This window comes from Oncorhynchus mykiss, chromosome 7 (genome assembly GCF_013265735.2).
Source record: "Oncorhynchus mykiss isolate Arlee chromosome 7, USDA_OmykA_1.1, whole genome shotgun sequence".
NCBI lineage: Eukaryota > Metazoa > Chordata > Actinopteri > Salmoniformes > Salmonidae > Oncorhynchus > Oncorhynchus mykiss.
This window is the reverse complement of record NC_048571.1, coordinates 26,695,929-26,711,388: the sequence shown is the minus strand read 5'-3', so window position 1 is coordinate 26,711,388 and position 15,460 is coordinate 26,695,929.

Sequence of the window (15,460 nt, the reverse complement as noted above, 5' to 3'; positions counted from 1 at the left end):
ACATACTTTACAAACAGAAAAAATATTGTTAGATACCTTGTTGCTTTTATATTTCAATAGTATCATTTTAGGAGAGTTTTAACTTGCATATCCTATACCACAAGATTGGGATGGGACTGGATATAAAGTCAACAAAGCAATAAAAAGCTATGAAATATTTAGCATATTTCTTTCCCCAATGATTAAAGTGCCAATCTGGGATTCAAACAACAACAATGTGAATCACTGGCTATATATCATACATTTCAAAAGTAAAGAAAATGGAGGTACCAACTATTGTAGCTGCAAATGGCAGATTGTTTTATAGAGTATCTACATAGGCGTACAGAGGTCAATTATCAGCAACCGTCACTCCTTAGTTCCAATGGCACGTAGTGTTAGCTAATCCAAGTTTATCACTTTAAAAAGGCTAATTGATCATTAGAAAACCCTTTTGCAAATATGTTAGCACAGCTGAAAACTGTTGTGCTAATTAAAGAAACAATAAAACTGGCCTTCTTTAGACTAGTTGAGAATCTGGAGCATCAGCATTTGTTGGTTCGATTACAGGCTCAAAGTGGCCAGAAACAAAGAACTTTCTTCTGAAACCTGTCAGTCTATTCTTGTTCTCAGAGATGAAGGCTACTCAATGCGAGAAATTTCCATGAAACTGAAGATCTCGTACAACGCTGTGTACCACTCCCTTCACAGAACATTGTGAACTGGATCTAACCAGAATAGAAAGAGGTGTGGGAGGCTAAGGTGCACAACTGAGCAAGAGGACAAGTACATTAGTGTCTAGTTTGAGAAACAGACGCCTCACAAGTTCTCAACTGGCAACTTCATTAAATAGTACCCGCAAAACACCAGTCTCAACACCAACAGTGAAGAGGCGACTCCGGGATGCTGGCCTTCTAGGCAGAGTTCCTCTGTCCAGTGTCTGTGTAATCTTTTCTTTTTATTGGCCAGTCTGAAATATGGCTTTTCTTTGCAACTCTGCCGAAAAAGCCAGCATCCCATGAATAGACTGACGAGTTTCAGAAGAAAGTTCTTTGTTTGTGGCCATTTTGAGCCTGTAATCGAACCCACAAATGCTGATGCTCCAGATACTCAACTAGTCTAACGAAGGCCAGTTTTATTGCTTATTTAATTAGCACAACAGTTTTCAGCTCTGCTAACATAATTGCAAAAGGGTTTTCTAATGATCAATTAGCCTTTTAAAATGATAAACTTGGATTAGCTAACACAACGTGCCATTGGAACACAACAGTGACGGTTGCTGATAATGGGCCTCTATACGCCTATGTACATATTCCATACAAAAATGTGCCGTTACCAGCTACAATAGTCATTTACAACATATACAATGTCTACATTGTATTTCTGACCAATTTGATGTTATTTTAATGGACATTTTTTAAATTTTAAATTTCTAAGTGACCCCAAACTTTTGAACAGTTGTGTATCTCGATGAACAGCCAACTGAGTGAGAGGGGGATAACATTAAACCATTGGACTTAATTGTTATGGACAGTGGAATTCACTTCCATTTGTAGAATGTGCCAAAGCTTCTCCACTCTCAGCTTGTGCAAATTCATACTGGATTTTTATTAAAATGCAAACGAACAGTAATAGAAGTGCCTCTGGGGTAGCTTTAAAAAAATCAATTTCCTAAATTACCCGCTTAATTGTCTTATTGGATTGTATTACCGTTGAAGGTGATTCCAGTTCGACTGAGAGTCAACTTGACTGCATTTGTTTGACTCTGCGGGGACTCGGGGACGATGAGCACAGTGCTTGTGTCTTCTCATTACCGCCAACAACGCCACTACGGTGCCACAACAGGGTAGCGGTTTGGGGGTCGGGGCTGCGTTTCAAACCCAAAACCACAAGACACTGCGTGAGTGCCGAGCGAGCTGGAGCAAGTCAGCTCTGGCCAACAATTGGCCCTCCGGCGACTCAGTACCAAACTATTAATGAAGTCAGGTGAAGTCTGCCAAGGGAGCCAAAATACATCCATAATATTTGGAATTGGAACTTGAAGACAATAAGCCAGGCTCAGCTTTTCTAATGAGCCAGGGAGAGCGAGCAGACAGACAGGATTAATTAATTACAGGCTGACATTTATGGATAATAACCTTATGGTGGATAATACATTTGCATATTCATACCGAATGAATATGCATGTGCTCATCTAACATAAAAGAAAACAGGGAAGATGAACACATTTGATTACTGTCCACTACACACTGTAGTTCTTACTCTTGATTTAAGGTTGCTGTTCCGTGTGTTGGGGAGAGGGGGTGGGGAGGCGGGTGGTTGGATGAAGACATGTTGGCTGGGTGGGGTTGGGGAAATGGGATGGGAGGTAAGGGGTGGAGGCCCACTTCTTTTTTGTTTTCTTTTTTTGAATATTGTACGACTATTTGTTACCATTGTGTCTGCCCCCCCCCTCCCCCAATAAAAAGTATACAATACTGCTTGTAACTGTCCATACTGTAACTGAAATGGGTAGTGAATACACAGTGGTGTAAAGCAATTAAGTAAAAATACTTTAAAGTACTACTTAAGTAGTTTGTTGGGGTATCTGTACTTTACATTACTATTTATATTTTTGACCACTTTTACTTTTACTTCACTACATTCTTTAAAAAATTATGTACTTTTTGCTCCATACATTTTTTCTGACACCCAAAAGTACTTTTTACATTTTGTAAGCTTAGCAGGACAGGAAAATGGTCTAGTTCACACACTTATCAAGAGAACATCCCTGGTCATTCCTACTGCCTCTGATCTGGCAGACAGAGTGTTGGAGTGTGTCCCTGGCTGTCCAAACATTTTTAAAACATGAAAATTGTGCCGTCTGGTTTGCTTAATGTAAGGAATTTGAAATGATTAATACTTTTACTCTAACGAATCTCTTCGTCGTCTGAGGAGGAGTAGGAAGGATCGGACCAATATGCAGCGTGGTAAGTGTCCATGTTAATTTATTAGACTGAACACAAAAAACAAAATAATAAAGCGAATGGAAGAAACGAAACAGTTCTATAAGGTGACATACATTAAACAGAAAACAACCACCCACAAACAAGAGTGGGAAAACAGGCTGCCTACGTATGGTTCTCAATCAGAGACAACGATTGACAGCTGCCTCTGATTGGGAACCATACCAGGCCAAACACATAGTAATATAAACACAGTAACAAAACATAGAATGCCCACCCCAACTAACGCCCTGACCAACCTAAAATACATACAAAAGGAACTAAGGTCAGGACGGGACATTTACTTTTACTTTTGACACTCAAGTATATTTTAGCAATTACATTTACTGTTGATATATTGAAAACTAAATCATTTTTTACTTTTACTCAAGCAGTATTTTACTGAGGCACTTTTACTTGAGTCATTTTCTATTAAGGTATCTTTACTTTGACTTAAGTATGGTAATTGGATACATTTTCCACCACTGTGAATATATCAGCACAGGGAGTTGAACACACAGAATGCAACCCAAATGGCAGCATATTCCCTATATATGCCCTATGGCCCCAGGTCAAAGGATGTCATGTTGAGTGTCTGATTGTAGTGTTGGCCTGTAGGAATTCATTTGCACATGCATGTATCAAGGCACAGGTACAATTTCAATCATGTTGATACAATAATGTGTGCTCATGTAGGTTTATAGGTCAAACTAATTAAACATTGTGGTTATTAATTGGTTCCACTACAAAGAGCATGCGACTACACGAGGTCTCCCTCATATTAATTGTCACAGTGGTTAAGGTCACACTAATTGGATATTGGATTAAAAAATGACCAACAGGTTTTCTACCAATTGGCTAAGGGTACAGCCACAGAGGGATATTGAGTGAGAAAGTTATGGATTGAGATAATGATGTTTCAATGGAATTCATCACTTGACGGATAATGGTTAGCCTGGTCTCATAGAGGATTGTCTTCAATTTCTCTGTGTGTCCTTAGCCTGAATGGTTTAGCTCCCATCAAATAGGGGACATTGATGCAATGTCCACAAATGACGTTCCCTAAATTATGTTTGATATTGCATAGATCTTTATTTATCCTATATTTTGAGATATTGTGTCCCTTTCTCATTGGTTTTCGTCTGGTCTACAGCATCAATCACCATCTTGGTATGGAGAATTAATCATTTTCAGGTTAAACATGGGAATATGTATCAATTTATCTTAGAATAACAAGAAATGCTATGATATTACTTAATGTATGGGGTTGGTGGTAACTAACGAGGAAGCCATCATCGTGCCCACCATGCAGAGTCACCCCGTTTTCCCAATCACTGGAGTTCTTCCTGAAGCCAGAACCAACGAGATCATGGCATGCTGGTTCAACATCCAAAGCCTCCAATCCAACCAAAGCCCTGGGTCTCCTGTCGAAAATGAAAACATGTGTCCGTTTCATCCCAATAGAGTCCCAGTAAGTGGATTAGTACCCGGAATCTCCACAGTGTCAAACCCACATGCCCCCTTGATAAGGACTTAACACAGAGTGAGGGGAGTGGCAATCCTGTTAGGCTAGGGCTGCGTCTCAAATAGCACCCTAGGTAGTGCACTTCTTTTGACCCTGGGCCCAAGGGGTTCTGGTCAAAAAATAGTGCACTATATAGAGAATAGGGTGCCACTTGGGATGCACCCATGGCCTATGGGAACACAGGGAGGAGGCCTGCGTCTGGCATGGGATGGGGAAATGGGCATAGTGATGATGGGCCTGAGGGGTATCACCGGAGGCTCTTAAATTATCCTTACCACAGGGTCTCCCATGGGTCAATCGCTTCTGATGCCAACGTCCGTCCACTTTCCTCTCAGGACCACCAAGAGGTTACAGAGCAGCAGAAGAACCAATGCCAGGTTAGCCTGGTCTCATATCAGTTTGTGATGTCTAGCCAACTATAGTAATTTGGTATGGCAATGACCATAGGAGTTGGCAAGAGCACAAACAAATCTGGGACCAGGCAAACCAACTGTAGCTGGAGAACAAAGCTATGATGAGGGTAGCTAGGGTTGTGGTTGCATTTAACAACATAGTATTCGTAAAAATGGAAACCGATACCTATAGCAGTATAGGGCTTTTAGCAAGTTAGAACATTTATCAACATCTCACATACCTAACACAACATCATGACAAGAACACAAAACTTACACCAGTAAAACACCAGATCCCCTTAGTTGACTTGAATCGGTCACAAGCTTCTTTTTGGATTACCTCATCTGTTTAGAAATGCATGTGTCCTCTACACTTTCCACTGCCTTTGCCTCTTCTATTCGCTCTACAGCCTTCGCCAGCACAGCATGTGTACTGCGGCCAGCGGCCATCCTGTCCCTCACCAAAGAGATGCGTTATGTCACCTTTAGCAGGCACCGAAGGTGAAATGACATTTGAGCGCAGTGCCAAATGAGAGTGCAGTCTCTACTCAAACGCTCCTGTCAGAATTGATCACTGTTATTTCGGCATGGCGCTCCAACGGGGGTCCCGGGCGGCTCACCCCAATACTGCATTAAGTTAGTCCAGATAGGAGCCCTCAGCTTGGCCCCTACTGGATAAATATGATTAGAGGGGCCTAATCGCACATTGTGGGGAGAGCACTACAGTGTATGAAGGGAAGACCGAGAAGACACAGTCGGGACTTACCCTCTGTATCATCCCCCTCTCCTCCACCTCATCTCCTTCCCCCACTCTCTCAGTTCACTCTCTATTCATTGTCCCTCTCTCTCTCGTTCTCTCTCCACATCAGAGTGTATTATGGCGTTACGGTCACCTTGGGGTGCAATGGGAACAGAATAGACTACTCAACAGACAGCGAAATCAAGTTAGCTGTTATTGGTTTTAGGCCCCACTGAATGATCAGGATTCTGTGAATGCACACACACCTACAGTACACACACACACACACACACACACACACACACACACACATGCAGCATATACTTGAGAACTGCTCGTAACAAATAAAAAAGTTGACTTATGGAGAAATGTGCAAATACCATAAAGCAATAGATTTGGTTGTGTGTAGCTCTTACCACGTTTTGAGAAATTGTAGGTAGGCTACGGGGCTTCTTAAGATAATAGCCATGCCATCATCTTCGCTGTGATTGGTTAAGAAACATACTCTTAATTGTTTCAGAAAGTGTATTGAATATATGTGAAATAGCAGAAATCAAGAGCCATTTGTTGGAGAGTGCCTTTTATGTTCTTGTGACATTATGCGTGTACATTTTTTACCCAATAAAAGACTAGGTTATACAAATGGAGTGTGCTACTCTCTTCGTTTTCATAGCTTCCAGTTTATTCTCCATTAGTCAGCACCTCTACACTAAATAATATTCCCTGGGTGTGCGCCAGCTCATGCTTTTTATTAGACGTTTTGATAAAACACAACATTTAACAGTTGGATCACTTACAGTGAGGGAAAAAAGTACATTTGATCCCCTGCTGATTTTGTAAGTTTGTCCACTGACAAGGAAATGATCAGTCTATAATTTTAATAGTAGGTTTATTTGAGCAGTGAGAAACAGAATAACAACAAAAAACAACAATAACAATAATAAAAACAATAATAACAACAATAATAACAACAAAAAATCCAGAAAAACGCATGTCAAAAATGTTATAAATTGATTTGCATTTTAATGAGGGAAATAAATATTTGACCCACTCGCAATCAGAAAGAATTCTGTCTCCCAGGCGTCTTTTATGCAGGTAACGAGCTGAGATTAGGAGCACACTCTTAAAGGGAGTACTTCTAATCTCAGTTTGTTACCTGTATAAAAGACACCTGTCCACAGAAGCAATCAATCAGATTCCAAACTCTCCAACATGGCCAAGACCAAAGAGCTCTCCAAGGATGTCAGGGACAAGATTGTAGACCTACACAAGGCTGGAATGGGCTACAAGTCCATCGCCAATCAGCTTGGTGAGAAGGTGACAACAGTTGGTGCGATTATTCGCAAATGGAAGAAACACAAAAGAACTGTCAATCTCCCTCGGCCTGGGGCTCCATGCAAGATCTCACCTTGTGGAGTTGCAATGATCATGAGAACGGTGAGGAATCAGCCCGGAACTATACTGGAGGATCTTGTAAATGATCTCAAGGCAGCTGGGATCATAGTCACCAAGAAAACAATTGGTAACACACTACGCCGTGAAGGACTGAAATCCTGCAGCGCCCACAAGGTCCCCCTGTTCAAGAAAGCACATATACATGCCCGTCTGAAGTTTGCCAGTGAACATCTGAATGATTCAGAGGACACCTGGGTGAAAGGGTTGTGGACAGATGATACCAAACTGGAGCTCTTTGGCATCAACTCACCTCGCCGCGTTTTTTTAGGAGGAGGAATGCTGCCTATGACCCCAAGAACAGCATCCCCACCATCAAACATGGAGGTGGAAACATTATGCTTTGGCGGTGTTTTTCTGCTAAGGGGACAGGACAACTTCACCGCATCAAAGGGACGAAGGATGGGGCCATGTACCGTCAAATCTTGGGTGAGAACCTCCTTCCCTCAGCCAGGATATTGAAAATGGGTCGTGGATGGGTATTCCAGCATGACAATGACTCAAAACACACGCCCAAGTCAACAAAGGAGTGGCTCAAGAAGAAGCACATTAAGGTTCTGGAGTGGCCTAGCCAGTCTCCAGACCTTAATCCCATAGAAAATCTGTGGAGGGAGCTGAAGGTTCGAGTTGCCAAACATCAGCCTCGAAACCTTAATGACTTGGAGAAGATCTGCAAAGAGGAGTGGGACAAAATCCCTCCTGAGATGTGTGCAAACCTGGTGGCCAACTGCAAGAAACGTCTGACCTCTGTGATTGCCACCAAGCACTAAGTTATAATTTGCAGAGGGTCAAATACTTATTTCCCTCATTAAAATGCAAATCAATTTCTAACATTTTTGACATTCGTTTTTCTGGATTTTTTTGTTGTTATTCTGTCACTCATTATACAAATACCATTAAAAATATAGACTGATTGATTCTTTGTCAGTGGGACAACCGTACAAAATCAGCAGGGGATCAAATACTTTTTCCCTCACTGTACAGCTACACTCTAACATTCCAATTGTAGTGTGTTTTCATTCAAATTAATTTGTTGTTTTCACTGAAAATCCCAATTGTGGCATGTCCCACATCTTGTTTGACTCCTAGGAAGATTTTAACTCATTTAATGTCATGGCCGTCGTTGAAGGAAGACCAAAACACAGTGTGGTGAGTGCTTTGGTAAAAGTAAAGCGTGGTTAGCGCTGTACTTTTTATTTCGGAATGACGCCAACAAAACAAGAAACAAACTGAACAGCCATGAAGCAACCGTGACAGTCCCCCCCCCCCCCCCCCCCCCCTACCCAAAGGTGCAGACTCTGGACGCAAAACCTGAACCTATAGGGGAGGGTCTGGGTGGGCATCTATCCACGGTGTTGGCTCTGGTGTCGGACGTAGACCCCGCTCCACCTCTGGCTCACCCCACTTTGGTAGCACCTCTGGCCTGGGGACCCTCTCTGCGGGACTGGAGGCCGTCGCTGGAGGCTTCATGCCATGACTCCTCACTGGAGGCATCGTGCCATGGATCATCACTGGAGGCTTCTTGCCATGGATCATCACTGGAGGCTTCTTGCCATGGATCGTCACTGGAGGCTTCGTGCCATGGATCATCACTGGAGGCTTCGTGCCATGGATCATCACTGGAGGCTTCGTGCCATGGATCATCACTGGAGGCTTCTTGCCATGAATCATCACTGGAGGCTTCTTGCCATGAATCATCACTGGAGGCTTCTTTTGTGCAGCAGCCACAGGACTCACCAGGCTGGGGAGACACACAGGAGGCCTGGTCCTTGAAGCAGGCACAGGACTCACCGGGCTGGAGAGACACACAGGAGGCCTGGTGCGTGGGGCAGGCATCGGATACACTGGGCCGTGAAGGCTCACTGGAGGTTTCGAGCGCAGAGTTGGCACAACCCGTTCCGGGACGCTGGCACAGAGCACACCGGCCTGTGAATGCTCACTCGAGACACTGTGCGCATCACCCCATAACACGATGCCTGACCAGTCCCAGGGTAAGCACGGGGAGTTGGCTCAGGTCTAAACTCCGACTCCGCCAATCTCCCCGTGTGCCCCACAAAAAAAAAAACATTTTTGGAGCTGCCTCTCGGGCTTCCGTGACCAGGTCTTGTCCCCTGCCATTCTCCCCTCCCCGGTCCAGCTCGTCCTCCAGGTTGGCGCACGCTGCTTGGTCATTTGGTGGTGGGTAGTTCTGTTACGGCCGTCGTTGAAGGAAGACCAAAGCGCAGCGTTGTGAGCGTACATTATTTTTTATTTCGGCATGACGCCAACAAAACAAGACACAAACTGAACAACCGTGAAGCTTACAGGGTTAAGTGCCACAAACAAAGTTAACTACCCACACTGAAGGAGGGAAAAAGGGCTACCTAAGTATGACTCCTATTCAGAGACAATGATAGACAGCTGTCCCTGATTGAGAACCATACCCGGCCAAAACATAGAAATAAAGTAACATAGAACACAAAACATAGAATGCCCACCCCACATCACATCCTGACCTAACCAAATAGAGAAATAAAACGGCTCTCTAAGGTCAGGGCGTGACACTTAACCTCATAATTTCCCCGAGTTTTCACCCTCATCGTAAAGCCCTAGTTATGTTGTTGCTTTGACAAAGTAATTTATGAAGATTGTTATTTTTTTCATGTCATTAGTAATTAATTTACATTTGTCCGTTAGGTTTAAGGTCAACCCTGTTTTACATGAACTGCACTCTTGCTTTCATATGGTAAAACAAAAAAAAGATAGTCAAAATAAATATTTCACATCTAACAGTGAAATCATGTGTAAAAGCAGGTGAACTGGTGGAAAACTGTTTTTTATACATTCAGAGGATGAAAGCTAAAAAAGATAATGAAAGCTGAATGTTCTGGGAACTTGTTTTTAAAGTAGGTGGTGTCATGTAAAAATCTTCCCAGTCTGAAATAGTTGCCAATCGTTCTGATTGTGCTGTGATTGTGATGTCATGTTGTAAAATGTTTCACAGTGTGAAAATGTTCCCAGTCAATAATTGCACACCGGTCTGTGTGGATGGCTGAGCTCGTGCAGATATTTCTCTCACACCCCCTATTTAGTCAGCTAACTAGCATAACTAGCTATAAACTGGTCGAGATGGCTTGTTCTCAGAGGTGTGTAGTTTGAACTTCTTTTTATAGCTAGCTAACTAACTAACTACTACATGCACTGTCAATAGAAAATGTAGCACCCAAGTCTCTCCTCACATCAACCCTCAGCATTTTGACATGCAAGTCCGGGTATTAATATGCTGACCACACACTTCAAGCTTCTGATTGGTCAGAGTCAATACTCCTGGCCACCATTGATTGGCAGATGGTGTGAAGCAAATGAACGTGCCCACAGAACCGTTTTTTGAAGTCAAGGGAGAGTGTGAGAGAAGCATCCGCACGAGCTCCTCCATCCACAAAGAGCTGCACGTGCAATTATTGAACTGGGAAAATTTTCACGCTCAAATAAATTTTACAGCATGACTTCACAATCACAACACAATCAGAACAATCAGGAACTATTTTATGCTGGGAAGATCTTTACATGACAGGAGACAGGGAGGTTCTATTAAGGTTCACTTAGGTTCCTTACGTTCTAGGAATGGAATTGGTTGATTCTTTAAAGGCATTAAACAACATATTTAGAATATTCTCTGCTGCAAAGCAGATACGGATGTTGGATCTTAATTTGACCCCTTCATCACAGGAGGAAAATAATCCTGCAGCAGGAGGATTTGAATGACTGATATTTAGAATCGCTGCCAGGGGGCCTGTCACGGACCCCTCAGGAACTGTGTCATTACGCACACCTGGTCCCCATTCCCACTGATTGTAATTGTTTAAATGTGCCCTTTGGTTTCCATTGGGCTGTCGATTATTGTTCCCGTGTCCGTTGGTTGTGTGAGTACCTGCGTGTATTGCGCAGATGATTATGGGTCTCGTCCCGTGTGGTATCATTGTGCGCTTGTCTATTTATTCGAAGTACTCCTCACTCTTTTGTTTGGATTTCAACCCTGTGTTTTGTATACGTGTTTGTATGGTCTTCATCCTCGTGCTTTTACATGGCACACTGTAATTTGGGTGAAATAAAAAAAAAACTCTTACGCATTCCTGCACCTGTCTCCCGATCCCTTTATACCAACGTGACAGAATAATCGACAATTAAGGGAGACGGTGGGAATGGCCTGTCCGACGACACTGTGACTGGTCTGTCCGGCGCCGCTGCAACTTCAGCAGCTACAACTGTGCCCTCCAACGTCGCTGCACCTGGTCCGTCCGACGACGCCACAACCAGTCTGTCCGACGCACTGCAACTGGTCCGTCGGACACCGCCGCAACTTGGGCAGCGGCATCAAGTACTGATCAACCCGCACTGTGTTCCTGTGATCATCCTCGGGGGCTGGTGTCGTTGCACTGCTGGTGCAGCGTGTCAGGGGCGATACTGTTACGGATCCCTCCGGAACTGTGTCATTACGTACACCTGGTCCCCATTTCCCACTGATTGTAATTGTTTGAATGTGCCCTTGTTTGAATGTCCGTTGGTCAAGTGAGTACCTTTGCTGTGTTGTTTTGGGTTTCGTACCGCGTGTTTTTTGCCCAATGATTACAGGTCCCGTGTCGTATCATTGTGCTCTTGTGTATTTATTTGAGGTACTCCTTGCTCTTTTGTTTGGGTTTCAACCCTCTGTTTTCTATGCGGGTTTGTATGGTCTTCGTCACCGTGCCATTACATGGCACGCTGTAATTTGGGTGAAATTTAAAAAACTTTTACGCATTCCCGCACCTGTCTCCCGATCCCTTTATTCCAATGTGACAGGGCCGCTGGAAGTGGTGCTTGTATGCTATACAATAATTTAGACTGCAGGTACACTGGACATTAGTTCAAGTAGACTATGTGCATGCTGCACCGCGTCTCATGTGACTTATTATGTGGATTATAATCCACTTACATTTGTAGGGGGTAGATGTATTTTTCCTTAGGGAAAATCTTTTTTTTTTATCAACTGTTTTATTATTGTCATTCCTACTCCTGTTCCCTCTCTCCGGCGCTCAACGTCACTGGTCCTGGCCACCGACATTACGCACACCTAGCAACCATCATTACGCACACCTGGACTTCATCATTACCTTGATTACTTCCCCTTTATTTAACTTTCAATAGCCTCAGTCTTCAGGCAGAATTTGTTTTGTCCAAATTTAGTACGCTTCTCCTGTTTTGTTTATCTGCTTATTCTCATTATTAAACTCACGTTCTGCACCTGCTTCCTGGCGCCTAGAGTATACGTTACAATATCTTCAAGGCAAGCAATAGGCAGAATAAATTAATGGTTGCTTCAGTGCCTCTGTGTTCCAGCTGTTACAGCCACTGATCTTTGAATTTTTGGAGTAACTAGTAGTTACTCTGTAGGCTGTACTCTTACTCAAGTCATTTCCATGTTAATGAAATCTGAGTGACAAAAAACATCAATGGGGGCCAGCTGAAAGTCCGGGCTCCTGGGCACGTGCCTTGCATGCCATGATTACTACAAGTTTAGATAACTGGCTAGACCAGGGGTCTTCCACCATTTCTTGGCCAAGGACCAGGGATGTTGTTCTGCCATGGTGTGGGGGAGCGGCACTCCCTCACATTTACAATTTAAGAATACGCAGAGCTGGTAAAATGACATGTGACCACTTGATTACGGTGCTGTCCACCCTGATTAGAAAGGTGCTCAAATCACTTAAAATAACCCAGATCAAGATCTGTTTGTCGGTTGCCTACGCCTAATAGTCCTACTCATCACTTAGTATTATTAATATTACTATTACGAATAGAAGATTATCACGTCTCACAATGGTGCTCCTTTGCTAAAGTTAGATCAAGGCTGAATCAATGTCTCGCAAGATCACATAATGATTAATTTGCATTTGACATAACATAACCAAATATAATAGCATATGTGACAGACAACCTTGATTCGGTTTTATGTAGCAAATTCTAAATTATGTTTTTTACATTGGATAAAAGCAGAGACACAGAGCTACAAAATGGTATGTCATACACTGCATTTTTGAGGAACAATGGGAAAGTAATTCTGCTTTCAAAGTTCATAAACTTGTAACCTACATTTTGAGAAAATGGCATTTTTAATGTTTTGGTACTACTGGTGGAGAGCTCTCCTTTGTCTACACCCATTCAGCATTGTTCACACCCTCTTAAGCCAGCCCCACCCATCTCTTTAAGCATTCACATGTGAGGTCATGTGCGCAACAGTGAGTAGTGTAATAAAGATTAAGACTAAAAATTGTAAAAATGAAATGGGTCACATATAGGCCTACTGTAGCATAGTAGGCCAACAATATGTTACACCAAAACCACCACCTCAGTCAATTCTTATCTGAATAGTCCCCAAAAAATCCTCAGCGCATAACAACATCCCTAGGGCTCCTGAGTGGTGCAGCGGTCTGTGGCACTGCATCTCAGGGCTAGAGGCATCACTACAGACCCTGGTTCGATTCCAGGCTGTATCACAACCGGCCGTGATCGGGAGTCACATAAGGCGGCGCACCATTGTCCGGGTTATGGTACAGTTTGGCCAGGGTAGGCCGTCATTGAAAAATAAGAATTTGTTAACGTCTTAGGGCTGAGATCCCTCTAACGGGATCGATATGACAACAGCCAGTGAAAGTGCAGGGTGCCAAATTCAAAACATCAGAAATCTCATAGTTAAAATTCCTCAAACATAAAAGTATTTTACATAATTTGAAAGATAAACTTGTTGTTATCCCACCATAGTGTCCGATGTCAAAAAGGCTTTACGACGAAAGCACACCAAACGATTATATTAGGTCTGCACATAGTCAAAGAAAAACACAGCCATTTTTCCAGCCAAAGAGAGGAGACACAAAAAGCAGAAATAGAGATCAAATTAATCACTAACCTTTGATGATCTTCATCAGATGACACTCATAGGACTTCATGTTACACAATACATGTCTGTTTTGGTCGATAAAGTTCATATTTATATCCAAAAATCACAGTTTACATTGGCGCATTAAGTTCAGTAATGTTTTGCATCCAAAACATCCGGTGATTTTGCAGAGAGCCACATCAATTTACAGAAATACTCATAATAAACATTGATAAAAGATACAAGTGTTATGCATGGAACTTTAGATGGAATTCTCCTTAATGGAAACCGCTGTGTCAGATTTCAAAAAAGCTTTACTGTCACGTTCTGACCTTTATTTCCTTTGTTTTGTATTTATTTAGTATGGTCAGGGCGTGAGTTGGGTGGGCAGTCTGTGTTTGTTTTTCTATGTTTTGGGGCATTTCTATGTTTCGGCCTAGTATGGTTCTCAATCAGAGGCAGGTGTCATTAGTTGTCTCTGATTGAGAATCATACTTAGGTAGCCTGGGTTGCACTGTTTGTTTGTGGGTGATTGTCTATGTTGATTGCTTCTTTCAGCGCAGTTTGCATTAGCTTCACGGTTGTTAGTTAGTTTATTGTTTTGTGTACGGTTTTCAGTGTTCAGTGTTTTTCTGTAGTAAATAAATGATGAACACATACCACGCCTCATTTTGGTCTTCCGATCCATCTCGCCTTTCCTCTTCAGATGAAGAGGAGGACGACCGTGACATTTACTGAAAAAGCACACCATGCAATAATCTGAGTACAGCGCTCAGACAAAAAAAAGAAGCCATACAGATATCCGCCATGTTGTGGAGTCAACAGAAGTCAGAAATAGCATTATAAATATTCACTTACCTTTGATGATCTTCATCAGAATGCACTCCCTGGAATCCCAGTTCCACAATAAATGTTTGATTTGTTCGATAAAGTTCATAATTTATGTCCAAATACCTCCTTGTGGTTTACGCGTTTAGTACACAATCCAATCTCAAGACGCGTGGGCAAGTCCAGGCAAAAGTTCAGACGAAAAGTCATATTAAAGTTCGTAGAAACATGTCAAACGAAGTATAGAATCAATCTTTAGCATGTTTTTATCATAAATCTTCAATAGTGTTTCAACCGGAGAATTCCTTTGTCTGTAGAAATGCAATGGAACAGAGCTAACTCTCACGTGATCAGCTCATGCCACTCTGGCAGACCTCTGACTCATTCAGCTCCCATTCCCCCCTTCTTCACAGTAGAAGCATCAAACAAGGTTCTGAAGACTGTTGACATCTAGTGGAAGCCTTAGGGAGTGCAATATGACCCCATAGACACTGTATATTCGATAGGCAATGACTTGAACTACAAACCTCAGATTTCCCACTTCCTGGTTGGATTTTTTCTCAGGTTTTTGCCTGCCATATGAGTTCTGTTATACTCACAGACATCATTCAAACGGTTTTAGAAACTTCAGTGTTTCCTATCCAAATCTACTAATGGGCCTGAGTAGCA